The sequence below is a fragment of the Melospiza georgiana genome, chromosome 23 (assembly GCF_028018845.1).
Source record: "Melospiza georgiana isolate bMelGeo1 chromosome 23, bMelGeo1.pri, whole genome shotgun sequence".
Taxonomy (NCBI): Eukaryota; Metazoa; Chordata; class Aves; order Passeriformes; family Passerellidae; genus Melospiza; species Melospiza georgiana.
In genome coordinates, this window is record NC_080452.1 from 1,183,419 (window position 1) to 1,210,900 (window position 27,482).

Genomic DNA, 27,482 nt, shown 5'->3' on the forward strand with positions numbered 1-27,482 from the left:
GTTGTCCAAAACAGCTTCCAATCGAATGTTCATGTGATTGGAAAAGTCAGGAGAGTGCAAAGGTACTGTTTTCTATCAGTTGGCAAGGTGCGCACACAATCCCAGTGTTGTACAGCTTGCTTCTTCACCTTCCCGAAGCTGCCGCTCTCGCCGGCTGCCGGAGCCCAAGAAGCGGCTTCTTCGCGCAAAGACGATTGTGCCGCTCACAGTGCTCTCCTTAGCGCGGCTTCTGCCGAAAGACGCCCGGCAGCGGCTCTTTCCTCCGGAGAGCATCCTACCTTCGTCTTTAGCTCCTCTTCTCATCTACACCTCGGCAAAAAGCTTTCCCACTATGTCTGGCTAGGAAAAACTGTGCCAGCACAGAAAACATCTCCCATCGTGTTCTAGATGTTGCACGGATGTCTGCCAAGTGTTTGGCAGGAAGAAAAGAAAAGTTGTCCAAAACAGCTTCCAATCGAATGTTCATGTGATTGGAAAAGTCAGGAGAGTGCAAAGGTACTGTTTTCTATCAGTTGGCAAGGTGCGCACACAATCCCAGTGTTGTACAGCTTGCTTCTTCACCTTCCCGAAGCTGCCGCTCTCGCCGGCTGCCGGAGCCCAAGAAGCGGCTTCTTCGCGCAAAGACGATTGTGCCGCTCACAGTGCTCTCCTTAGCGCGGCTTCTGCCGAAAGATGCCCGGCAGCGGCTCTTACCTCCGGAGAGCATCCTACCTTCGTCTTTAGCTCCTCTTCTCATCTACACCTCGGCAAAAAGCTTTCCCACTATGTCTGGCTAGGAAAAACTGTGCCAGCACAGAAAACATCTCCCATCGTGTTCTAGAAGTTGCACGGATGTCTGCCAAGTGTTTGGCAGGAAGAAAAGTTGTCCAAAACAGCTTCCAATCGAATGTTCATGTGATTGGAAAAGTCAGGAGAGTGCAAAGGTACTGTTTTCTATCAGTTGGCAAGGTGCGCACACAATCCCAGTGTTGTACAGCTTGCTTCTTCACCTTCCCGAAGCTGCCGCTCTCGCCGGCTGCCGGAGCCCAAGAAGCGGCTTCTTCGCGCAAAGACGATTGTGCCGCTCACAGTGCTCTCCTTAGCGCGGCTTCTGCCGAAAGACGCCCGGCAGCGGCTCTTACCTCCGGAGAGCATCCTACCTTCGTCTTTAGCTCCTCTTCTCATCTACACCTCGGCAAAAAGCTTTTCCACTATGTCTGGCTAGGAAAAACTGTGCCAGCAAAGAAAACATCTCCCATCGTGTTCTAGAAGTTGCACGGATGTCTGCCAAGTGTTTGGCAGGAAGAAAAGAAAAGTTGTCCAAAACAGCTTCCAATCGAATGTTCATGTGATTGGAAAAGTCAGGAGAGTGCAAAGGTACTGTTTTCTATCAGTTGGCAAGGTGCGCACACAATCCCAGTGTTGTACAGCTTGCTTCTTCACCTTCCCGAAGCTGCCGCTCTCGCCGGCTGCCGGAGCCCAAGAAGCGGCTTCTTCGCGCAAAGACGATTGTGCCGCTCACAGTGCTCTCCTTAGCGCGGCTTCTGCCGAAAGACGCCCGGCAGCGGCTCTTTCCTCCGGAGAGCATCCTACCTTCGTCTTTACCTCCTCTTCTCATCTACACCTCGGCAAAAAGCTTTCCCACTATGTCTGGCTAGGAAAAACTGTGCCAGCACAGAAAACATCTCCCATCGTGTTCTAGAAGTTGCACGGATGTCTGCCAAGTGTTTGGCAGGAAGAAAAGAAAAGTTGTCCAAAACAGCTTCCAATCGAATGTTCATGTGATTGGAAAAGTCAGGAGAGTGCAAAGGTACTGTTTTCTATCAGTTGGCAAGGTGCGCACACAATCCCAGTGTTGTCCAGCTTGCTTCTTCACCTTCCCGAAGCTGCCGCTCTCGCCGGCTGCCGGAGCCCAAGAAGCGGCTTCTTCGCGCAAAGACGATTGTGCCGCTCACAGTGCTCTCCTTAGCGCGGCTTCTGCCGAAAGACGCCCGGCAGCGGCTCTTTCCTCCGGAGAGCATCCTACCTTCGTCTTTAGCTCCTCTTCTCATCTACACCTCGGCAAAAAGCTTTCCCACTATGTCTGGCTAGGAAAAACTGTGCCAGCACAGAAAACATCTCCCATCGTGTTCTAGATGTTGCACGGATGTCTGCCAAGTGTTTGGCAGGAAGAAAAGAAAAGTTGTCCAAAACAGCTTCCAATCGAATGTTCATGTGATTGGAAAAGTCAGGAGAGTGCAAAGGTACTGTTTTCTATCAGTTGGCAAGGTGCGCACACAATCCCAGTGTTGTACAGCTTGCTTCTTCACCTTCCCGAAGCTGCCGCTCTCGCCGGCTGCCGGAGCCCAAGAAGCGGCTTCTTCGCACAAAGACGATTGTGCTGCTCACAGTGCTCTCCTTAGCGCGGCTTCTGCCGAAAGACGCCCGGCAGCGGCTCTTTCCTCCGGAGAGCATCCTATCTTCGTCTTTCGCGTCTTTTGTAGTCTACATCTTAGCAAAACGCTTTCCCACTATGTCTGGCTAGGAAAAACTGTGCCAGCACAGAAAACATCTCCCATCGTGTTCTAGAAGTTGCACGGATGTCTGCCAAGTGTTTGGCAGGAAGAAAAGAAAAGTTGTCCAAAACAGCTTCCAATCGAATGTTCATGTGATTGGAAAAGTCAGGAGAGTGCAAAGGTACTGTTTTCTATCAGTTGGCAAGGTGCGCACACAATCCCAGTGTTGTACAGCTTGCTTCTTCACCTTCCCGAAGCTGCCGCTCTCGCCGGCTGCCGGAGCCCAAGAAGCGGCTTCTTCGCGCAAAGACGATTGTGCCGCTCACAGTGCTCTCCTTAGCGCGGCTTCTGCCGAAAGACGCCCGGCAGCGGCTCTTTCCTCCGGAGAGCATCCTACCTTCGTCTTTAGCTCCTCTTCTCATCTACACCTCGGCAAAAAGCTTTTCCACTATGTCTGGCTAGGAAAAACTGTGCCAGCACAGAAAACATCTCCCATCGTGTTCTAGAAGTTGCACGGATGTCTGCCAAGTGTTTGGCAGGAAGAAAAGAAAAGTTGTCCAAAACAGCTTCCAATCGAATGTTCCTGTGATTGGAAAAGTCAGGAGAGTGCAAAGGTACTGTTTTCTATCAGTTGGCAAGGTGCGCACACAATCCCAGTGTTGTACAGCTTGCTTCTTCACCTTCCCGAAGCTGCCGCTCTCGCCGGCTGCCGGAGCCCAAGAAGCGGCTTCTTCGCGCAAAGACGATTGTGCCGCTCACAGTGCTCTCCTTAGCGCGGCTTCTGCCGAAAGACGCCCGGCAGCGGCTCTTTCCTCCGGAGAGCATCCTATCTTCGTCTTTCGCGTCTTTTGTAGTCTACATCTTAGCAAAACGCTTTCCCACTATGTCTGGCTAGGAAAAACTGTGCCAGCACAGAAAACATCTCCCATCGTGTTCTAGAAGTTGCACGGATGTCTGCCAAGTGTTTGGCAGGAAGAAAAGAAAAGTTGTCCAAAACAGCTTCCAATCGAATGTTCATGTGATTGGAAAAGTCAGGAGAGTGCAAAGGTACTCTTTTCTATCAGTTGGCAAGGTGCGCACACAATCCCAGTGTTGTACAGCTTGCTTCTTCACCTTCCCGAAGCTGCCGCTCTCGCCGGCTGCCGGAGCCCAAGAAGCGGCTTCTTCGCGCAAAGACGATTGTGCCGCTCACAGTGCTCTCCTTAGCGCGGCTTCTGCCGAAAGACGCCCGGCAGCGGCTCTTTCCTCCGGAGAGCATCCTACCTTCGTCTTTAGCTCCTCTTCTCATCTACACCTCGGCAAAAAGCTTTTCCACTATGTCTGGCTAGGAAAAACTGTGCCAGCAAAGAAAACATCTCCCATCGTGTTCTAGAAGTTGCACGGATGTCTGCCAAGTGTTTGGCAGGAAGAAAAGAAAAGTTGTCCAAAACAGCTTCCAATCGAATGTTCATGTGATTGGAAAAGTCAGGAGAGTGCAAAGGTACTGTTTTCTATCAGTTGGCAAGGTGCGCACACAATCCCAGTGTTGTACAGCTTGCTTCTTCACCTTCCCGAAGCTGCCGCTCTCGCCGGCTGCCGGAGCCCAAGAAGCGGCTTCTTCGCGCAAAGACGATTGTGCCGCTCACAGTGCTCTCCTTAGCGCGGCTTCTGCCGAAAGACGCCCGGCAGCGGCTCTTTCCTCCGGAGAGCATCCTACCTTCGTCTTTAGCTCCTCTTCTCATCTACACCTCGGCAAAAAGCTTTCCCACTATGTCTGGCTAGGAAAAACTGTGCCAGCACAGAAAACATCTCCCATCGTGTTCTAGATGTTGCACGGATGTCTGCCAAGTGTTTGGCAGGAAGAAAAGAAAAGTTGTCCAAAACAGCTTCCAATCGAATGTTCATGTGATTGGAAAAGTCAGGAGAGTGCAAAGGTACTGTTTTCTATCAGTTGGCAAGGTGCGCACACAATCCCAGTGTTGTACAGCTTGCTTCTTCACCTTCCCGAAGCTGCCGCTCTCGCCGGCTGCCGGAGCCCAAGAAGCGGCTTCTTCGCGCAAAGACGATTGTGCCGCTCACAGTGCTCTCCTTAGCGCGGCTTCTGCCGAAAGACGCCCGGCAGCGGCTCTTTCCTCCGGAGAGCATCCTACCTTCGTCTTTAGCTCCTCTTCTCATCTACACCTCGGCAAAAAGCTTTCCCACTATGTCTGGCTAGGAAAAACTGTGCCAGCACAGAAAACATCTCCCATCGTGTTCTAGATGTTGCACGGATGTCTGCCAAGTGTTTGGCAGGAAGAAAAGTTGTCCAAAACAGCTTCCAATCGAATGTTCATGTGATTGGAAAAGTCAGGAGAGTGCAAAGGTACTGTTTTCTATCAGTTGGCAAGGTGCGCACACAATCCCAGTGTTGTACAGCTTGCTTCTTCACCTTCCCGAAGCTGCCGCTCTCGCCGGCTGCCGGAGCCCAAGAAGCGGCTTCTTCGCGCAAAGACGATTGTGCCGCTCACAGCGCTCTCCTTAGCGCGGCTTCTGCCGAAAGACGCCCGGCAGCGGCTCTTACCTCCGGAGAGCATCCTACCTTCGTCTTTAGCTCCTCTTCTCATCTACACCTCGGCAAAAAGCTTTTCCACTATGTCTGGCTAGGAAAAACTGTGCCAGCAAAGAAAACATCTCCCATCGTGTTCTAGAAGTTGCACGGATGTCTGCCAAGTGTTTGGCAGGAAGAAAAGAAAAGTTGTCCAAAACAGCTTCCAATCGAATGTTCATGTGATTGGAAAAGTCAGGAGAGTGCAAAGGTACTGTTTTCTATCAGTTGGCAAGGTGCGCACACAATCCCAGTGTTGTACAGCTTGCTTCTTCACCTTCCCGAAGCTGCCGCTCTCGCCGGCTCCCGGAGCCCAAGAAGCGGCTTCTTCGCGCAAAGACGATTGTGCCGCTCACAGTGCTCTCCTTAGCGCGGCTTCTGCCGAAAGACGCCCGGCAGCGGCTCTTTCCTCCGGAGAGCATCCTATCTTCGTCTTTCGCGTCTTTTGTAGTCTACATCTTAGCAAAACGCTTTCCCACTATGTCTGGCTAGGAAAAACTGTGCCAGCACAGAAAACATCTCCCATCGTGTTCTAGAAGTTGCACGGATGTCTGCCAAGTGTTTGGCAGGAAGAAAAGAAAAGTTGTCCAAAACAGCTTCCAATCGAATGTTCATGTGATTGGAAAAGTCAGGAGAGTGCAAAGGTACTGTTTTCTATCAGTTGGCAAGGTGCGCACACAATCCCAGTGTTGTACAGCTTGCTTCTTCACCTTCCCGAAGCTGCCGCTCTCGCCGGCTGCCGGAGCCCAAGAAGCGGCTTCTTCGCGCAAAGACGATTGTGCCGCTCACAGTGCTCTCCTTAGCGCGGCTTCTGCCGAAAGACGCCCGGCAGCGGCTCTTTCCTCCGGAGAGCATCCTACCTTCGTCTTTAGCTCCTCTTCTCATCTACACCTCGGCAAAAAGCTTTCCCACTATGTCTGGCTAGGAAAAACTGTGCCAGCACAGAAAACATCTCCCATCGTGTTCTAGAAGTTGCACGGATGTCTGCCAAGTGTTTGGCAGGAAGAAAAGAAAAGTTGTCCAAAACAGCTTCCAATCGAATGTTCCTGTGATTGGAAAAGTCAGGAGAGTGCAAAGGTACTGTTTTCTATCAGTTGGCAAGGTGCGCACACAATCCCAGTGTTGTACAGCTTGCTTCTTCACCTTCCCGAAGCTGCCGCTCTCGCCGGCTGCCGGAGCCCAAGAAGCGGCTTCTTCGCGCAAAGACGATTGTGCCGCTCACAGTGCTCTCCTTAGCGCGGCTTCTGCCGAAAGACGCCCGGCAGCGGCTCTTTCCTCCGGAGAGCATCCTATCTTCGTCTTTCGCGTCTTTTGTAGTCTACATCTTAGCAAAACGCTTTCCCACTATGTCTGGCTAGGAAAAACTGTGCCAGCACAGAAAACATCTCCCATCGTGTTCTAGAAGTTGCACGGATGTCTGCCAAGTGTTTGGCAGGAAGAAAAGAAAAGTTGTCCAAAACAGCTTCCAATCGAATGTTCATGTGATTGGAAAAGTCAGGAGAGTGCAAAGGTACTGTTTTCTATCAGTTGGCAAGGTGCGCACACAATCCCAGTGTTGTACAGCTTGCTTCTTCACCTTCCCGAAGCTGCCGCTCTCGCCGGCTGCCGGAGCCCAAGAAGCGGCTTCTTCGCGCAAAGACGATTGTGCCGCTCACAGTGCTCTCCTTAGCGCGGCTTCTGCCGAAAGACGCCCGGCAGCGGCTCTTTCCTCCGGAGAGCATCCTACCTTCGTCTTTAGCTCCTCTTCTCATCTACACCTCGGCAAAAAGCTTTTCCACTATGTCTGGCTAGGAAAAACTGTGCCAGCACAGAAAACATCTCCCATCGTGTTCTAGAAGTTGCACGGATGTCTGCCAAGTGTTTGGCAGGAAGAAAAGAAAAGTTGTCCAAAACAGCTTCCAATCGAATGTTCCTGTGATTGGAAAAGTCAGGAGAGTGCAAAGGTACTGTTTTCTATCAGTTGGCAAGGTGCGCACACAATCCCAGTGTTGTACAGCTTGCTTCTTCACCTTCCCGAAGCTGCCGCTCTCGCCGGCTGCCGGAGCCCAAGAAGCGGCTTCTTCGCGCAAAGACGATTGTGCCGCTCACAGTGCTCTCCTTAGCGCGGCTTCTGCCGAAAGACGCCCGGCAGCGGCTCTTTCCTCCGGAGAGCATCCTATCTTCGTCTTTCGCGTCTTTTGTAGTCTACATCTTAGCAAAACGCTTTCCCACTATGTCTGGCTAGGAAAAACTGTGCCAGCACAGAAAACATCTCCCATCGTGTTCTAGAAGTTGCACGGATGTCTGCCAAGTGTTTGGCAGGAAGAAAAGAAAAGTTGTCCAAAACAGCTTCCAATCGAATGTTCATGTGATTGGAAAAGTCAGGAGAGTGCAAAGGTACTGTTTTCTATCAGTTGGCAAGGTGCGCACACAATCCCAGTGTTGTACAGCTTGCTTCTTCACCTTCCCGAAGCTGCCGCTCTCGCCGGCTGCCGGAGCCCAAGAAGCGGCTTCTTCGCGCAAAGACGATTGTGCCGCTCACAGTGCTCTCCTTAGCGCGGCTTCTGCCGAAAGACGCCCGGCAGCGGCTCTTTCCTCCGGAGAGCATCCTACCTTCGTCTTTAGCTCCTCTTCTCATCTACACCTCGGCAAAAAGCTTTTCCACTATGTCTGGCTAGGAAAAACTGTGCCAGCAAAGAAAACATCTCCCATCGTGTTCTAGAAGTTGCACGGATGTCTGCCAAGTGTTTGGCAGGAAGAAAAGAAAAGTTGTCCAAAACAGCTTCCAATCGAATGTTCATGTGATTGGAAAAGTCAGGAGAGTGCAAAGGTACTGTTTTCTATCAGTTGGCAAGGTGCGCACACAATCCCAGTGTTGTACAGCTTGCTTCTTCACCTTCCCGAAGCTGCCGCTCTCGCCGGCTGCCGGAGCCCAAGAAGCGGCTTCTTCGCGCAAAGACGATTGTGCCGCTCACAGTGCTCTCCTTAGCGCGGCTTCTGCCGAAAGACGCCCGGCAGCGGCTCTTTCCTCCGGAGAGCATCCTACCTTCGTCTTTAGCTCCTCTTCTCATCTACACCTCGGCAAAAAGCTTTCCCACTATGTCTGGCTAGGAAAAACTGTGCCAGCACAGAAAACATCTCCCATCGTGTTCTAGATGTTGCACGGATGTCTGCCAAGTGTTTGGCAGGAAGAAAAGAAAAGTTGTCCAAAACAGCTTCCAATCGAATGTTCATGTGATTGGAAAAGTCAGGAGAGTGCAAAGGTACTGTTTTCTATCAGTTGGCAAGGTGCGCACACAATCCCAGTGTTGTACAGCTTGCTTCTTCACCTTCCCGAAGCTGCCGCTCTCGCCGGCTGCCGGAGCCCAAGAAGCGGCTTCTTCGCGCAAAGACGATTGTGCCGCTCACAGTGCTCTCCTTAGCGCGGCTTCTGCCGAAAGACGCCCGGCAGCGGCTCTTTCCTCCGGAGAGCATCCTACCTTCGTCTTTAGCTCCTCTTCTCATCTACACCTCGGCAAAAAGCTTTCCCACTATGTCTGGCTAGGAAAAACTGTGCCAGCACAGAAAACATCTCCCATCGTGTTCTAGATGTTGCACGGATGTCTGCCAAGTGTTTGGCAGGAAGAAAAGTTGTCCAAAACAGCTTCCAATCGAATGTTCATGTGATTGGAAAAGTCAGGAGAGTGCAAAGGTACTGTTTTCTATCAGTTGGCAAGGTGCGCACACAATCCCAGTGTTGTACAGCTTGCTTCTTCACCTTCCCGAAGCTGCCGCTCTCGCCGGCTGCCGGAGCCCAAGAAGCGGCTTCTTCGCGCAAAGACGATTGTGCCGCTCACAGCGCTCTCCTTAGCGCGGCTTCTGCCGAAAGACGCCCGGCAGCGGCTCTTACCTCCGGAGAGCATCCTACCTTCGTCTTTAGCTCCTCTTCTCATCTACACCTCGGCAAAAAGCTTTTCCACTATGTCTGGCTAGGAAAAACTGTGCCAGCAAAGAAAACATCTCCCATCGTGTTCTAGAAGTTGCACGGATGTCTGCCAAGTGTTTGGCAGGAAGAAAAGAAAAGTTGTCCAAAACAGCTTCCAATCGAATGTTCATGTGATTGGAAAAGTCAGGAGAGTGCAAAGGTACTGTTTTCTATCAGTTGGCAAGGTGCGCACACAATCCCAGTGTTGTACAGCTTGCTTCTTCACCTTCCCGAAGCTGCCGCTCTCGCCGGCTCCCGGAGCCCAAGAAGCGGCTTCTTCGCGCAAAGACGATTGTGCCGCTCACAGTGCTCTCCTTAGCGCGGCTTCTGCCGAAAGACGCCCGGCAGCGGCTCTTTCCTCCGGAGAGCATCCTATCTTCGTCTTTCGCGTCTTTTGTAGTCTACATCTTAGCAAAACGCTTTCCCACTATGTCTGGCTAGGAAAAACTGTGCCAGCACAGAAAACATCTCCCATCGTGTTCTAGAAGTTGCACGGATGTCTGCCAAGTGTTTGGCAGGAAGAAAAGAAAAGTTGTCCAAAACAGCTTCCAATCGAATGTTCATGTGATTGGAAAAGTCAGGAGAGTGCAAAGGTACTGTTTTCTATCAGTTGGCAAGGTGCGCACACAATCCCAGTGTTGTACAGCTTGCTTCTTCACCTTCCCGAAGCTGCCGCTCTCGCCGGCTGCCGGAGCCCAAGAAGCGGCTTCTTCGCGCAAAGACGATTGTGCCGCTCACAGTGCTCTCCTTAGCGCGGCTTCTGCCGAAAGACGCCCGGCAGCGGCTCTTTCCTCCGGAGAGCATCCTACCTTCGTCTTTAGCTCCTCTTCTCATCTACACCTCGGCAAAAAGCTTTCCCACTATGTCTGGCTAGGAAAAACTGTGCCAGCACAGAAAACATCTCCCATCGTGTTCTAGAAGTTGCACGGATGTCTGCCAAGTGTTTGGCAGGAAGAAAAGAAAAGTTGTCCAAAACAGCTTCCAATCGAATGTTCATGTGATTGGAAAAGTCAGGAGAGTGCAAAGGTACTGTTTTCTATCAGTTGGCAAGGTGCGCACACAATCCCAGTGTTGTACAGCTTGCTTCTTCACCTTCCCGAAGCTGCCGCTCTCGCCGGCTGCCGGAGCCCAAGAAGCGGCTTCTTCGCGCAAAGACGATTGTGCCGCTCACAGTGCTCTCCTTAGCGCGGCTTCTGCCGAAAGACGCCCGGCAGCGGCTCTTACCTCCGGAGAGCATCCTACCTTCGTCTTTAGCTCCTCTTCTCATCTACACCTCGGCAAAAAGCTTTCCCACTATGTCTGGCTAGGAAAAACTGTGCCAGCACAGAAAACATCTCCCATCGTGTTCTAGATGTTGCACGGATGTCTGCCAAGTGTTTGGCAGGAAGAAAAGAAAAGTTGTCAAAAACAGCTTCCAATCGAATGTTCCTGTGATTGGAAAAGTCAGGAGAGTGCAAAGGTACTGTTTTCTATCAGTTGGCAAGGTGCGCACACAATCCCAGTGTTGTACAGCTTGCTTCTTCACCTTCCCGAAGCTGCCGCTCTCGCCGGCTGCCGGAGCCCAAGAAGCGGCTTCTTCGCGCAAAGACGATTGTGCCGCTCACAGTGCTCTCCTTAGCGCGGCTTCTGCCGAAAGACGCCCGGCAGCGGCTCTTTCCTCCGGAGAGCATCCTACCTTCGTCTTTAGCTCCTCTTCTCATCTACACCTCGGCAAAAAGCTTTCCCACTATGTCTGGCTAGGAAAAACTGTGCCAGCACAGAAAACATCTCCCATCGTGTTCTAGATGTTGCACGGATGTCTGCCAAGTGTTTGGCAGGAAGAAAAGAAAAGTTGTCCAAAACAGCTTCCAATCGAATGTTCATGTGATTGGAAAAGTCAGGAGAGTGCAAAGGTACTGTTTTCTATCAGTTGGCAAGGTGCGCACACAATCCCAGTGTTGTACAGCTTGCTTCTTCACCTTCCCGAAGCTGCCGCTCTCGCCGGCTGCCGGAGCCCAAGAAGCGGCTTCTTCGCGCAAAGACGATTGTGCCGCTCACAGTGCTCTCCTTAGCGCGGCTTCTGCCGAAAGACGCCCGGCAGCGGCTCTTTCCTCCGGAGAGCATCCTATCTTCGTCTTTCGCGTCTTTTGTAGTCTACATCTTAGCAAAACGCTTTCCCACTATGTCTGGCTAGGAAAAACTGTGCCAGCACAGAAAACATCTCCCATCGTGTTCTAGATGTTGCACGGATGTCTGCCAAGTGTTTGGCAGGAAGAAAAGAAAAGTTGTCCAAAACAGCTTCCAATCGAATGTTCATGTGATTGGAAAAGTCAGGAGAGTGCAAAGGTACTGTTTTCTATCAGTTGGCAAGGTGCGCACACAATCCCAGTGTTGTACAGCTTGCTTCTTCACCTTCCCGAAGCTGCCGCTCTCACCGGCTGCCGGAGCCCAAGAAGCGGCTTCTTCGCGCAAAGACGATTGTGCCGCTCACAGCGCTCTCCTTAGCGCGGCTTCTGCCGAAAGACGCCCGGCAGCGGCTCTTACCTCCGGAGAGCATCCTACCTTCGTCTTTAGCTCCTCTTCTCATCTACACCTCGGCAAAAAGCTTTTCCACTATGTCTGGCTAGGAAAAACTGTGCCAGCAAAGAAAACATCTCCCATCGTGTTCTAGAAGTTGCACGGATGTCTGCCAAGTGTTTGGCAGGAAGAAAAGAAAAGTTGTCCAAAACAGCTTCCAATCGAATGTTCATGTGATTGGAAAAGTCAGGAGAGTGCAAAGGTACTGTTTTCTATCAGTTGGCAAGGTGCGCACACAATCCCAGTGTTGTACAGCTTGCTTCTTCACCTTCCCGAAGCTGCCGCTCTCGCCGGCTGCCGGAGCCCAAGAAGCGGCTTCTTCGCGCAAAGACGATTGTGCCGCTCACAGTGCTCTCCTTAGCGCGGCTTCTGCCGAAAGACGCCCGGCAGCGGCTCTTTCCTCCGGAGAGCATCCTACCTTCGTCTTTAGCTCCTCTTCTCATCTACACCTCGGCAAAAAGCTTTCCCACTATGTCTGGCTAGGAAAAACTGTGCCAGCACAGAAAACATCTCCCATCGTGTTCTAGATGTTGCACGGATGTCTGCCAAGTGTTTGGCAGGAAGAAAAGTTGTCCAAAACAGCTTCCAATCGAATGTTCATGTGATTGGAAAAGTCAGGAGAGTGCAAAGGTACTGTTTTCTATCAGTTGGCAAGGTGCGCACACAATCCCAGTGTTGTACAGCTTGCTTCTTCACCTTCCCGAAGCTGCCGCTCTCGCCGGCTGCCGGAGCCCAAGAAGCGGCTTCTTCGCGCAAAGACGATTGTGCCGCTCACAGCGCTCTCCTTAGCGCGGCTTCTGCCGAAAGACGCCCGGCAGCGGCTCTTACCTCCGGAGAGCATCCTACCTTCGTCTTTAGCTCCTCTTCTCATCTACACCTCGGCAAAAAGCTTTTCCACTATGTCTGGCTAGGAAAAACTGTGCCAGCAAAGAAAACATCTCCCATCGTGTTCTAGAAGTTGCACGGATGTCTGCCAAGTGTTTGGCAGGAAGAAAAGAAAAGTTGTCCAAAACAGCTTCCAATCGAATGTTCATGTGATTGGAAAAGTCAGGAGAGTGCAAAGGTACTGTTTTCTATCAGTTGGCAAGGTGCGCACACAATCCCAGTGTTGTACAGCTTGCTTCTTCACCTTCCCGAAGCTGCCGCTCTCGCCGGCTGCCGGAGCCCAAGAAGCGGCTTCTTCGCGCAAAGACGATTGTGCCGCTCACAGTGCTCTCCTTAGCGCGGCTTCTGCCGAAAGACGCCCGGCAGCGGCTCTTTCCTCCGGAGAGCATCCTATCTTCGTCTTTCGCGTCTTTTGTAGTCTACATCTTAGCAAAACGCTTTCCCACTATGTCTGGCTAGGAAAAACTGTGCCAGCACAGAAAACATCTCCCATCGTGTTCTAGATGTTGCACGGATGTCTGCCAAGTGTTTGGCAGGAAGAAAAGAAAAGTTGTCCAAAACAGCTTCCAATCGAATGTTCATGTGATTGGAAAAGTCAGGAGAGTGCAAAGGTACTGTTTTCTATCAGTTGGCAAGGTGCGCACACAATCCCAGTGTTGTACAGCTTGCTTCTTCACCTTCCCGAAGCTGCCGCTCTCACCGGCTGCCGGAGCCCAAGAAGCGGCTTCTTCGCGCAAAGACGATTGTGCCGCTCACAGCGCTCTCCTTAGCGCGGCTTCTGCCGAAAGACGCCCGGCAGCGGCTCTTACCTCCGGAGAGCATCCTACCTTCGTCTTTAGCTCCTCTTCTCATCTACACCTCGGCAAAATGCTTTTCCACTATGTCTGGCTAGGAAAAACTGTGCCAGCAAAGAAAACATCTCCCATCGTGTTCTAGAAGTTGCACGGATGTCTGCCAAGTGTTTGGCAGGAAGAAAAGAAAAGTTGTCCAAAACAGCTTCCAATCGAATGTTCATGTGATTGGAAAAGTCAGGAGAGTGCAAAGGTACTGTTTTCTATCAGTTGGCAAGGTGCGCACACAATCCCAGTGTTGTACAGCTTGCTTCTTCACCTTCCCGAAGCTGCCGCTCTCGCCGGCTGCCGGAGCCCAAGAAGCGGCTTCTTCGCGCAAAGACGATTGTGCCGCTCACAGTGCTCTCCTTAGCGCGGCTTCTGCCGAAAGACGCCCGGCAGCGGCTCTTTCCTCCGGAGAGCATCCTACCTTCGTCTTTAGCTCCTCTTCTCATCTACACCTCGGCAAAAAGCTTTCCCACTATGTCTGGCTAGGAAAAACTGTGCCAGCACAGAAAACATCTCCCATCGTGTTCTAGATGTTGCACGGATGTCTGCCAAGTGTTTGGCAGGAAGAAAAGAAAAGTTGTCCAAAACAGCTTCCAATTGAATGTTCATGTGATTGGAAAAGTCAGGAGAGTGCAAAGGTACTGTTTTCTATCAGTTGGCAAGGTGCGCACACAATCCCAGTGTTGTACAGCTTGCTTCTTCACCTTCCCGAAGCTGCCGCTCTCGCCGGCTGCCGGAGCCCAAGAAGCGGCTTCTTCGCGCAAAGACGATTGTGCCGCTCACAGTGCTCTCCTTAGCGCGGCTTCTGCCGAAAGACGCCCGGCAGCGGCTCTTTCCTCCGGAGAGCATCCTACCTTCGTCTTTAGCTCCTCTTCTCATCTACACCTCGGCAAAAAGCTTTCCCACTATGTCTGGCTAGGAAAAACTGTGCCAGCACAGAAAACATCTCCCATCGTGTTCTAGATGTTGCACGGATGTCTGCCAAGTGTTTGGCAGGAAGAAAAGTTGTCCAAAACAGCTTCCAATCGAATGTTCATGTGATTGGAAAAGTCAGGAGAGTGCAAAGGTACTGTTTTCTATCAGTTGGCAAGGTGCGCACACAATCCCAGTGTTGTACAGCTTGCTTCTTCACCTTCCCGAAGCTGCCGCTCTCGCCGGCTGCCGGAGCCCAAGAAGCGGCTTCTTCGCGCAAAGACGATTGTGCCGCTCACAGCGCTCTCCTTAGCGCGGCTTCTGCCGAAAGACGCCCGGCAGCGGCTCTTACCTCCGGAGAGCATCCTACCTTCGTCTTTAGCTCCTCTTCTCATCTACACCTCGGCAAAAAGCTTTTCCACTATGTCTGGCTAGGAAAAACTGTGCCAGCAAAGAAAACATCTCCCATCGTGTTCTAGAAGTTGCACGGATGTCTGCCAAGTGTTTGGCAGGAAGAAAAGAAAAGTTGTCCAAAACAGCTTCCAATCGAATGTTCATGTGATTGGAAAAGTCAGGAGAGTGCAAAGGTACTGTTTTCTATCAGTTGGCAAGGTGCGCACACAATCCCAGTGTTGTACAGCTTGCTTCTTCACCTTCCCGAAGCTGCCGCTCTCGCCGGCTGCCGGAGCCCAAGAAGCGGCTTCTTCGCGCAAAGACGATTGTGCCGCTCACAGTGCTCTCCTTAGCGCGGCTTCTGCCGAAAGACGCCCGGCAGCGGCTCTTTCCTCCGGAGAGCATCCTATCTTCGTCTTTCGCGTCTTTTGTAGTCTACATCTTAGCAAAACGCTTTCCCACTATGTCTGGCTAGGAAAAACTGTGCCAGCACAGAAAACATCTCCCATCGTGTTCTAGATGTTGCACGGATGTCTGCCAAGTGTTTGGCAGGAAGAAAAGAAAAGTTGTCCAAAACAGCTTCCAATCGAATGTTCATGTGATTGGAAAAGTCAGGAGAGTGCAAAGGTACTGTTTTCTATCAGTTGGCAAGGTGCGCACACAATCCCAGTGTTGTACAGCTTGCTTCTTCACCTTCCCGAAGCTGCCGCTCTCGCCGGCTGCCGGAGCCCAAGAAGCGGCTTCTTCGCGCAAAGACGATTGTGCCGCTCACAGTGCTCTCCTTAGCGCGGCTTCTGCCGAAAGACGCCCGGCAGCGGCTCTTTCCTCCGGAGAGCATCCTACCTTCGTCTTTAGCTCCTCTTCTCATCTACACCTCGGCAAAAAGCTTTCCCACTATGTCTGGCTAGGAAAAACTGTGCCAGCACAGAAAACATCTCCCATCGTGTTCTAGATGTTGCACGGATGTCTGCCAAGTGTTTGGCAGGAAGAAAAGAAAAGTTGTCCAAAACAGCTTCCAATCGAATGTTCATGTGATTGGAAAAGTCAGGAGAGTGCAAAGGTACTGTTTTCTATCAGTTGGCAAGGTGCGCACACAATCCCAGTGTTGTACAGCTTGCTTCTTCACCTTCCCGAAGCTGCCGCTCTCGCCGGCTGCCGGAGCCCAAGAAGCGGCTTCTTCGTGCAAAGACGATTGTGCCGCTCACAGCGCTCTCCTTAGCGCGGCTTCTGCCGAAAGACGCCCGGCAGCGGCTCTTTCCTCCGGAGAGCATCCTACCTTCGTCTTTAGCTCCTCTTCTCATCTACACCTCGGCAAAAAGCTTTTCCACTATGTCTGGCTAGGAAAAACTGTGCCAGCACAGAAAACATCTCCCATCGTGTTCTAGAAGTTGCACGGATGTCTGCCAAGTGTTTGGCAGGAAGAAAAGAAAAGTTGTCCAAAACAGCTTCCAATCGAATGTTCATGTGATTGGAAAAGTCAGGAGAGTGCAAAGGTACTGTTTTCTATCAGTTGGCAAGGTGCGCACACAATCCCAGTGTTGTACAGCTTGCTTCTTCACCTTCCCGAAGCTGCCGCTCTCGCCGGCTGCCGGAGCCCAAGAAGCGGCTTCTTCGCGCAAAGACGATTGTGCCGCTCACAGTGCTCTCCTTAGCGCGGCTTCTGCCGAAAGACGCCCGGCAGCGGCTCTTTCCTCCGGAGAGCATCCTACCTTCGTCTTTAGCTCCTCTTCTCATCTACACCTCGGCAAAAAGCTTTCCCACTATGTCTGGCTAGGAAAAACTGTGCCAGCAAAGAAAACATCTCCCATCGTGTTCTAGAAGTTGCACGGATGTCTGCCAAGTGTTTGGCAGGAAGAAAAGAAAAGTTGTCCAAAACAGCTTCCAATCGAATGTTCATGTGATTGGAAAAGTCAGGAGAGTGCAAAGGTACTGTTTTCTATCAGTTGGCAAGGTGCGCACACAATCCCAGTGTTGTACAGCTTGCTTCTTCACCTTCCCGAAGCTGCCGCTCTCGCCGGCTGCCGGAGCCCAAGAAGCGGCTTCTTCGCGCAAAGACGATTGTGCCGCTCACAGTGCTCTCCTTAGCGCGGCTTCTGCCGAAAGACGCCCGGCAGCGGCTCTTTCCTCCGGAGAGCATCCTATCTTCGTCTTTCGCGTCTTTTGTAGTCTACATCTTAGCAAAACGCTTTCCCACTATGTCTGGCTAGGAAAAACTGTGCCAGCACAGAAAACATCTCCCATCGTGTTCTAGATGTTGCACGGATGTCTGCCAAGTGTTTGGCAGGAAGAAAAGAAAAGTTGTCCAAAACAGCTTCCAATCGAATGTTCATGTGATTGGAAAAGTCAGGAGAGTGCAAAGGTACTGTTTTCTATCAGTTGGCAAGGTGCGCACACAATCCCAGTGTTGTACAGCTTGCTTCTTCACCTTCCCGAAGCTGCCGCTCTCGCCGGCTGCCGGAGCCCAAGAAGCGGCTTCTTCGCGCAAAGACGATTGTGCCGCTCACAGCGCTCTCCTTAGCGCGGCTTCTGCCGAAAGACGCCCGGCAGCGGCTCTTTCCTCCGGAGAGCATCCTACCTTCGTCTTTAGCTCCTCTTCTCATCTACACCTCGGCAAAAAGCTTTTCCACTATGTCTGGCTAGGAAAAACTGTGCCAGCAAAGAAAACATCTCCCATCGTGTTCTAGAAGTTGCACGGATGTCTGCCAAGTGTTTGGCAGGAAGAAAAGAAAAGTTGTCCAAAACAGCTTCCAATCGAATGTTCATGTGATTGGAAAAGTCAGGAGAGTGCAAAGGTACTGTTTTCTATCAGTTGGCAAGGTGCGCACACAATCCCAGTGTTGTACAGCTTGCTTCTTCACCTTCCCGAAGCTGCCGCTCTCGCCGGCTGCCGGAGCCCAAGAAGCGGCTTCTTCGCGCAAAGACGATTGTGCCGCTCACAGTGCTCTCCTTAGCGCGGCTTCTGCCGAAAGACGCCCGGCAGCGGCTCTTTCCTCCGGAGAGCATCCTACCTTCGTCTTTAGCTCCTCTTCTCATCTACACCTCGGCAAAAAGCTTTCCCACTATGTCTGGCTAGGAAAAACTGTGCCAGCACAGAAAACATCTCCCATCGTGTTCTAGATGTTGCACGGATGTCTGCCAAGTGTTTGGCAGGAAGAAAAGAAAAGTTGTCCAAAACAGCTTCCAATCGAATGTTCATGTGATTGGAAAAGTCAGGAGAGTGCAAAGGTACTGTTTTCTATCAGTTGGCAAGGTGCGCACACAATCCCAGTGTTGTACAGCTTGCTTCTTCACCTTCCCGAAGCTGCCGCTCTCGCCGGCTGCCGGAGCCCAAGAAGCGGCTTCTTCGCGCAAAGACGATTGTGCCGCTCACAGCGCTCTCCTTAGCGCGGCTTCTGCCGAAAGACGCCCGGCAGCGGCTCTTTCCTCCGGAGAGCATCCTACCTTCGTCTTTAGCTCCTCTTCTCATCTACACCTCGGCAAAAAGCTTTTCCACTATGTCTGGCTAGGAAAAACTGTGCCAGCAAAGAAAACATCTCCCATCGTGTTCTAGAAGTTGCACGGATGTCTGCCAAGTGTTTGGCAGGAAGAAAAGAAAAGTTGTCCAAAACAGCTTCCAATCGAATGTTCATGTGATTGGAAAAGTCAGGAGAGTGCAAAGGTACTGTTTTCTATCAGTTGGCAAGGTGCGCACACAATCCCAGTGTTGTACAGCTTGCTTCTTCACCTTCCCGAAGCTGCCGCTCTCGCCGGCTGCCGGAGCCCAAGAAGCGGCTTCTTCGCGCAAAGACGATTGTGCCGCTCACAGTGCTCTCCTTAGCGCGGCTTCTGCCGAAAGACGCCCGGCAGCGGCTCTTTCCTCCGGAGAGCATCCTACCTTCGTCTTTAGCTCCTCTTCTCATCTACACCTCGGCAAAAAGCTTTCCCACTATGTCTGGCTAGGAAAAACTGTGCCAGCACAGAAAACATCTCCCATCGTGTTCTAGAAGTTGCACGGATGTCTGCCAAGTGTTTGGCAGGAAGAAAAGAAAAGTTGTCCAAAACAGCTTCCAATCGAATGTTCATGTGATTGGAAAAGTCAGGAGAGTGCAAAGGTACTGTTTTCTATCAGTTGGCAAGGTGCGCACACAATCCCAGTGTTGTACAGCTTGCTTCTTCACCTTCCCGAAGCTGCCGCTCTCGCCGGCTGCCGGAGCCCAAGAAGCGGCTTCTTCGCGCAAAGACGATTGTGCCGCTCACAGCGCTCTCCTTAGCGCGGCTTCTGCCGAAAGACGCCCGGCAGCGGCTCTTACCTCCGGAGAGCATCCTACCTTCGTCTTTAGCTCCTCTTCTCATCTACACCTCGGCAAAATGCTTTTCCACTATGTCTGGCTAGGAAAAACTGTGCCAGCAAAGAAAACATCTCCCATCGTGTTCTAGAAGTTGCACGGATGTCTGCCAAGTGTTTGGCAGGAAGAAAAGAAAAGTTGTCCAAAACAGCTTCCAATCGAATGTTCATGTGATTGGAAAAGTCAGGAGAGTGCAAAGGTACTGTTTTCTATCAGTTGGCAAGGTGCGCACACAATCCCAGTGTTGTACAGCTTGCTTCTTCACCTTCCCGAAGCTGCCGCTCTCGCCGGCTGCCGGAGCCCAAGAAGCGGCTTCTTCGCGCAAAGACGATTGTGCCGCTCACAGTGCTCTCCTTAGCGCGGCTTCTGCCGAAAGACGCCCGGCAGCGGCTCTTTCCTCCGGAGAGCATCCTACCTTCGTCTTTAGCTCCTCTTCTCATCTACACCTCGGCAAAAAGCTTTCCCACTATGTCTGGCTAGGAAAAACTGTGCCAGCACAGAAAACATCTCCCATCGTGTTCTAGATGTTGCACGGATGTCTGCCAAGTGTTTGGCAGGAAGAAAAGAAAAGTTGTCCAAAACAGCTTCCAATCGAATGTTCATGTGATTGGAAAAGTCAGGAGAGTGCAAAGGTACTGTTTTCTATCAGTTGGCAAGGTGCGCACACAATCCCAGTGTTGTACAGCTTGCTTCTTCACCTTCCCGAAGCTGCCGCTCTCGCCGGCTGCCGGAGCCCAAGAAGCGGCTTCTTCGCGCAAAGACGATTGTGCCGCTCACAGTGCTCTCCTTAGCGCGGCTTCTGCCGAAAGACGCCCGGCAGCGGCTCTTTCCTCCGGAGAGCATCCTACCTTCGTCTTTAGCTCCTCTTCTCATCTACACCTCGGCAAAAAGCTTTTCCACTATGTCTGGCTAGGAAAAACTGTGCCAGCACAGAAAACATCTCCCATCGTGTTCTAGATGTTGCACGGATGTCTGCCAAGTGTTTGGCAGGAAGAAAAGTTGTCCAAAACAGCTTCCAATCGAATGTTCATGTGATTGGAAAAGTCAGGAGAGTGCAAAGGTACTGTTTTCTATCAGTTGGCAAGGTGCGCACACAATCCCAGTGTTGTACAGCTTGCTTCTTCACCTTCCCGAAGCTGCCGCTCTCGCCGGCTGCCGGAGCCCAAGAAGCGGCTTCTTCGCGCAAAGACGATTGTGCCGCTCACAGTGCTCTCCTTAGCGCGGCTTCTGCCGAAAGACGCCCGGCAGCGGCTCTTACCTCCGGAGAGCATCCTACCTTCGTCTTTAGCTCCTCTTCTCATCTACACCTCGGCAAAAAGCTTTTCCACTATGTCTGGCTAGGAAAAACTGTGCCAGCAAAGAAAACATCTCCCATCGTGTTCTAGAAGTTGCACGGATGTCTGCCAAGTGTTTGGCAGGAAGAAAAGAAAAGTTGTCCAAAACAGCTTCCAATCGAATGTTCATGTGATTGGAAAAGTCAGGAGAGTGCAAAGGTACTGTTTTCTATCAGTTGGCAAGGTGCGCACACAATCCCAGTGTTGTACAGCTTGCTTCTTCACCTTCCCGAAGCTGCCGCTCTCGCCGGCTGCCGGAGCCCAAGAAGCGGCTTCTTCGCGCAAAGACGATTGTGCCGCTCACAGTGCTCTCCTTAGCGCGGCTTCTGCCGAAAGACGCCCGGCAGCGGCTCTTTCCTCCGGAGAGCATCCTATCTTCGTCTTTCGCGTCTTTTGTAGTCTACATCTTAGCAAAACGCTTTCCCACTATGTCTGGCTAGGAAAAACTGTGCCAGCACAGAAAACATCTCCCATCGTGTTCTAGATGTTGCACGGATGTCTGCCAAGTGTTTGGCAGGAAGAAAAGAAAAGTTGTCCAAAACAGCTTCCAATCGAATGTTCATGTGATTGGAAAAGTCAGGAGAGTGCAAAGGTACTGTTTTCTATCAGTTGGCAAGGTGCGCACACAATCCCAGTGTTGTACAGCTTGCTTCTTCACCTTCCCGAAGCTGCCGCTCTCGCCGGCTGCCGGAGCCCAAGAAGCGGCTTCTTCGCGCAAAGACGATTGTGCCGCTCACAGTGCTCTCCTTAGCGCGGCTTCTGCCGAAAGACGCCCGGCAGCGGCTCTTTCCTCCGGAGAGCATCCTACCTTCGTCTTTAGCTCCTCTTCTCATCTACACCTCGGCAAAAAGCTTTCCCACTATGTCTGGCTAGGAAAAACTGTGCCAGCACAGAAAACATCTCCCATCGTGTTCTAGATGTTGCACGGATGTCTGCCAAGTGTTTGGCAGGAAGAAAAGAAAAGTTGTCCAAAACAGCTTCCAATCGAATGTTCATGTGATTGGAAAAGTCAGGAGAGTGCAAAGGTACTGTTTTCTATCAGTTGGCAAGGTGCGCACACAATCCCAGTGTTGTACAGCTTGCTTCTTCACCTTCCCGAAGCTGCCGCTCTCGCCGGCTGCCGGAGCCCAAGAAGCGGCTTCTTCGTGCAAAGACGATTGTGCCGCTCACAGCGCTCTCCTTAGCGCGGCTTCTGCCGAAAGACGCCCGGCAGCGGCTCTTTCCTCCGGAGAGCATCCTACCTTCGTCTTTAGCTCCTCTTCTCATCTACACCTCGGCAAAAAGCTTTTCCACTATGTCTGGCTAGGAAAAACTGTGCCAGCACAGAAAACATCTCCCATCGTGTTCTAGAAGTTGCACGGATGTCTGCCAAGTGTTTGGCAGGAAGAAAAGAAAAGTTGTCCAAAACAGCTTCCAATCGAATGTTCATGTGATTGGAAAAGTCAGGAGAGTGCAAAGGTACTGTTTTCTATCAGTTGGCAAGGTGCGCACACAATCCCAGTGTTGTACAGCTTGCTTCTTCACCTTCCCGAAGCTGCCGCTCTCGCCGGCTGCCGGAGCCCAAGAAGCGGCTTCTTCGCGCAAAGACGATTGTGCCGCTCACAGTGCTCTCCTTAGCGCGGCTTCTGCCGAAAGACGCCCGGCAGCGGCTCTTTCCTCCGGAGAGCATCCTACCTTCGTCTTTAGCTCCTCTTCTCATCTACACCTCGGCAAAAAGCTTTCCCACTATGTCTGGCTAGGAAAAACTGTGCCAGCAAAGAAAACATCTCCCATCGTGTTCTAGAAGTTGCACGGATGTCTGCCAAGTGTTTGGCAGGAAGAAAAGAAAAGTTGTCCAAAACAGCTTCCAATCGAATGTTCATGTGATTGGAAAAGTCAGGAGAGTGCAAAGGTACTGTTTTCTATCAGTTGGCAAGGTGCGCACACAATCCCAGTGTTGTACAGCTTGCTTCTTCACCTTCCCGAAGCTGCCGCTCTCGCCGGCTGCCGGAGCCCAAGAAGCGGCTTCTTCGCGCAAAGACGATTGTGCCGCTCACAGTGCTCTCCTTAGCGCGGCTTCTGCCGAAAGACGCCCGGCAGCGGCTCTTTCCTCCGGAGAGCATCCTATCTTCGTCTTTCGCGTCTTTTGTAGTCTACATCTTAGCAAAACGCTTTCCCACTATGTCTGGCTAGGAAAAACTGTGCCAGCACAGAAAACATCTCCCATCGTGTTCTAGATGTTGCACGGATGTCTGCCAAGTGTTTGGCAGGAAGAAAAGAAAAGTTGTCCAAAACAGCTTCCAATCGAATGTTCATGTGATTGGAAAAGTCAGGAAAGTGCAAAGGTACTGTTTTCTATCAGTTGGCAAGGTGCGCACACAATCCCAGTGTTGTACAGCTTGCTTCTTCACCTTCCCGAAGCTGCCGCTCTCGCCGGCTGCCGGAGCCCAAGAAGCGGCTTCTTCGCGCAAAGACGATTGTGCCGCTCACAGCGCTCTCCTTAGCGCGGCTTCTGCCGAAAGACGCCCGGCAGCGGCTCTTTCCTCCGGAGAGCATCCTACCTTCGTCTTTAGCTCCTCTTCTCATCTACACCTCGGCAAAAAGCTTTTCCACTATGTCTGGCTAGGAAAAACTGTGCCAGCAAAGAAAACATCTCCCATCGTGTTCTAGAAGTTGCACGGATGTCTGCCAAGTGTTTGGCAGGAAGAAAAGAAAAGTTGTCCAAAACAGCTTCCAATCGAATGTTCATGTGATTGGAAAAGTCAGGAGAGTGCAAAGGTACTGTTTTCTATCAGTTGGCAAGGTGCGCACACAATCCCAGTGTTGTACAGCTTGCTTCTTCACCTTCCCGAAGCTGCCGCTCTCGCCGGCTGCCGGAGCCCAAGAAGCGGCTTCTTCGCGCAAAGACGATTGTGCCGCTCACAGTGCTCTCCTTAGCGCGGCTTCTGCCGAAAGACGCCCGGCAGCGGCTCTTTCCTCCGGAGAGCATCCTACCTTCGTCTTTAGCTCCTCTTCTCATCTACACCTCGGCAAAAAGCTTTCCCACTATGTCTGGCTAGGAAAAACTGTGCCAGCACAGAAAACATCTCCCATCGTGTTCTAGATGTTGCACGGATGTCTGCCAAGTGTTTGGCAGGAAGAAAAGAAAAGTTGTCCAAAACAGCTTCCAATCGAATGTTCATGTGATTGGAAAAGTCAGGAGAGTGCAAAGGTACTGTTTTCTATCAGTTGGCAAGGTGCGCACACAATCCCAGTGTTGTACAGCTTGCTTCTTCACCTTCCCGAAGCTGCCGCTCTCGCCGGCTGCCGGAGCCCAAGAAGCGGCTTCTTCGCGCAAAGACGATTGTGCCGCTCACAGCGCTCTCCTTAGCGCGGCTTCTGCCGAAAGACGCCCGGCAGCGGCTCTTTCCTCCGGAGAGCATCCTACCTTCGTCTTTAGCTCCTCTTCTCATCTACACCTCGGCAAAAAGCTTTTCCACTATGTCTGGCTAGGAAAAACTGTGCCAGCAAAGAAAACATCTCCCATCGTGTTCTAGAAGTTGCACGGATGTCTGCCAAGTGTTTGGCAGGAAGAAAAGAAAAGTTGTCCAAAACAGCTTCCAATCGAATGTTCATGTGATTGGAAAAGTCAGGAGAGTGCAAAGGTACTGTTTTCTATCAGTTGGCAAGGTGCGCACACAATCCCAGTGTTGTACAGCTTGCTTCTTCACCTTCCCGAAGCTGCCGCTCTCGCCGGCTGCCGGAGCCCAAGAAGCGGCTTCTTCGCGCAAAGACGATTGTGCCGCTCACAGTGCTCTCCTTAGCGCGGCTTCTGCCGAAAGACGCCCGGCAGCGGCTCTTTCCTCCGGAGAGCATCCTACCTTCGTCTTTAGCTCCTCTTCTCATCTACACCTCGGCAAAAAGCTTTCCCACTATGTCTGGCTAGGAAAAACTGTGCCAGCACAGAAAACATCTCCCATCGTGTTCTAGAAGTTGCACGGATGTCTGCCAAGTGTTTGGCAGGAAGAAAAGAAAAGTTGTCCAAAACAGCTTCCAATCGAATGTTCATGTGATTGGAAAAGTCAGGAGAGTGCAAAGGTACTGTTTTCTATCAGTTGGCAAGGTGCGCACACAATCCCAGTGTTGTACAGCTTGCTTCTTCACCTTCCCGAAGCTGCCGCTCTCGCCGGCTGCCGGAGCCCAAGAAGCGGCTTCTTCGCGCAAAGACGATTGTGCCGCTCACAGTGCTCTCCTTAGCGCGGCTTCTGCCGAAAGACGCCCGGCAGCGGCTCTTTCCTCCGGAGAGCATCCTACCTTCGTCTTTAGCTCCTCTTCTCATCTACACCTCAGCAAAAAGCTTTCCCACTATGTCTGGCTAGGAAAAACTGTGCCAGCACAGAAAACATCTCCCATCGTGTTCTAGATGTTGCACGGATGTCTGCCAAGTGTTTGGCAGGAAGAAAAGTTGTCCAAAACAGCTTCCAATCGAATGTTCATGTGATTGGAAAAGTCAGGAGAGTGCAAAGGTACTGTTTTCTATCAGTTGGCAAGGTGCGCACACAATCCCAGTGTTGTACAGCTTGCTTCTTCACCTTCCCGAAGCTGCCGCTCTCGCCGGCTGCCGGAGCCCAAGAAGCGGCTTCTTCGCGCAAAGACGATTGTGCCGCTCACAGCGCTCTCCTTAGCGCGGCTTCTGCCGAAAGACGCCCGGCAGCGGCTCTTACCTCCGGAGAGCATCCTACCTTCGTCTTTAGCTCCTCTTCTCATCTACACCTCGGCAAAAAGCTTTTCCACTATGTCTGGCTAGGAAAAACTGTGCCAGCAAAGAAAACATCTCCCATCGTGTTCTAGAAGTTGCACGGATGTCTGCCAAGTGTTTGGCAGGAAGAAAAGAAAAGTTGTCCAAAACAGCTTCCAATCGAATGTTCATGTGATTGGAAAAGTCAGGAGAGTGCAAAGGTACTGTTTTCTATCAGTTGGCAAGGTGCGCACACAATCCCAGTGTTGTACAGCTTGCTTCTTCACCTTCCCGAAGCTGCCGCTCTCGCCGGCTGCCGGAGCCCAAGAAGCGGCTTCTTCGCGCAAAGACGATTGTGCCGCTCACAGCGCTCTCCTTAGCGCGGCTTCTGCCGAAAGACGCCCGGCAGCGGCTCTTACCTCCGGAGAGCATCCTACCTTCGTCTTTAGCTCCTCTTCTCATCTACACCTCGGCAAAAAGCTTTTCCACTATGTCTGGCTAGGAAAAACTGTGCCAGCAAAGAAAACATCTCCCATCGTGTTCTAGAAGTTGCACGGATGTCTGCCAAGTGTTTGGCAGGAAGAAAAGAAAAGTTGTCCAAAACAGCTTCCAATCGAATGTTCATGTGATTGGAAAAGTCAGGAGAGTGCAAAGGTACTGTTTTCTATCAGTTGGCAAGGTGCGCACACAATCCCAGTGTTGTACAGCTTGCTTCTTCACCTTCCCGAAGCTGCCGCTCTCGCCGGCTGCCGGAGCCCAAGAAGCGGCTTCTTCGCGCAAAGACGATTGTGCCGCTCACAGTGCTCTCCTTAGCGCGGCTTCTGCCGAAAGACGCCCGGCAGCGGCTCTTTCCTCCGGAGAGCATCCTATCTTCGTCTTTCGCGTCTTTTGTAGTCTACATCTTAGCAAAACGCTTTCCCACTATGTCTGGCTAGGAAAAACTGTGCCAGCACAGAAAACATCTCCCATCGTGTTCTAGATGTTGCACGGATGTCTGCCAAGTGTTTGGCAGGAAGAAAAGAAAAGTTGTCCAAAACAGCTTCCAATCGAATGTTCATGTGATTGGAAAAGTCAGGAGAGTGCAAAGGTACTGTTTTCTATCAGTTGGCAAGGTGCGCACACAATCCCAGTGTTGTACAGCTTGCTTCTTCACCTTCCCGAAGCTGCCGCTCTCACCGGCTGCCGGAGCCCAAGAAGCGGCTTCTTCGCGCAAAGACGATTGTGCCGCTCACAGCGCTCTCCTTAGCGCGGCTTCTGCCGAAAGACGCCCGGCAGCGGCTCTTACCTCCGGAGAGCATCCTACCTTCGTCTTTAGCTCCTCTTCTCATCTACACCTCGGCAAAAAGCTTTTCCACTATGTCTGGCTAGGAAAAACTGTGCCAGCAAAGAAAACATCTCCCATCGTGTTCTAGAAGTTGCACGGATGTCTGCCAAGTGTTTGGCAGGAAGAAAAGAAAAGTTGTCCAAAACAGCTTCCAATCGAATGTTCATGTGATTGGAAAAGTCAGGAGAGTGCAAAGGTACTGTTTTCTATCAGTTGGCAAGGTGCGCACACAATCCCAGTGTTGTACAGCTTGCTTCTTCACCTTCCCGAAGCTGCCGCTCTCGCCGGCTGCCGGAGCCCAAGAAGCGGCTTCTTCGCGCAAAGACGATTGTGCCGCTCACAGTGCTCTCCTTAGCGCGGCTTCTGCCGAAAGACGCCCGGCAGCGGCTCTTTCCTCCGGAGAGCATCCTACCTTCGTCTTTAGCTCCTCTTCTCATCTACACCTCGGCAAAAAGCTTTCCCACTATGTCTGGCTAGGAAAAACTGTGCCAGCACAGAAAACATCTCCCATCGTGTTCTAGAAGTTGCACGGATGTCTGCCAAGTGTTTGGCAGGAAGAAAAGAAAAGTTGTCCAAAACAGCTTCCAATCGAATGTTCATGTGATTGGAAAAGTCAGGAGAGTGCAAAGGTACTGTTTTCTATCAGTTGGCAAGGTGCGCACACAATCCCAGTGTTGTACAGCTTGCTTCTTCACCTTCCCGAAGCTGCCGCTCTCGCCGGCTGCCGGAGCCCAAGAAGCGGCTTCTTCGCGCAAAGACGATTGTGCCGCTCACAGTGCTCTCCTTAGCGCGGCTTCTGCCGAAAGACGCCCGGCAGCGGCTCTTTCCTCCGGAGAGCATCCTACCTTCGTCTTTAGCTCCTCTTCTCATCTACACCTCGGCAAAAAGCTTTCCCACTATGTCTGGCTAGGAAAAACTGTGCCAGCACAGAAAACATCTCCCATCGTGTTCTAGATGTTGCACGGATGTCTGCCAAGTGTTTGGCAGGAAGAAAAGTTGTCCAAAACAGCTTCCAATCGAATGTTCATGTGATTGGAAAAGTCAGGAGAGTGCAAAGGTACTGTTTTCTATCAGTTGGCAAGGTGCGCACACAATCCCAGTGTTGTACAGCTTGCTTCTTCACCTTCCCGAAGCTGCCGCTCTCGCCGGCTGCCGGAGCCCAAGAAGCGGCTTCTTCGCGCAAAGACGATTGTGCCGCTCACAGCGCTCTCCTTAGCGCGGCTTCTGCCGAAAGACGC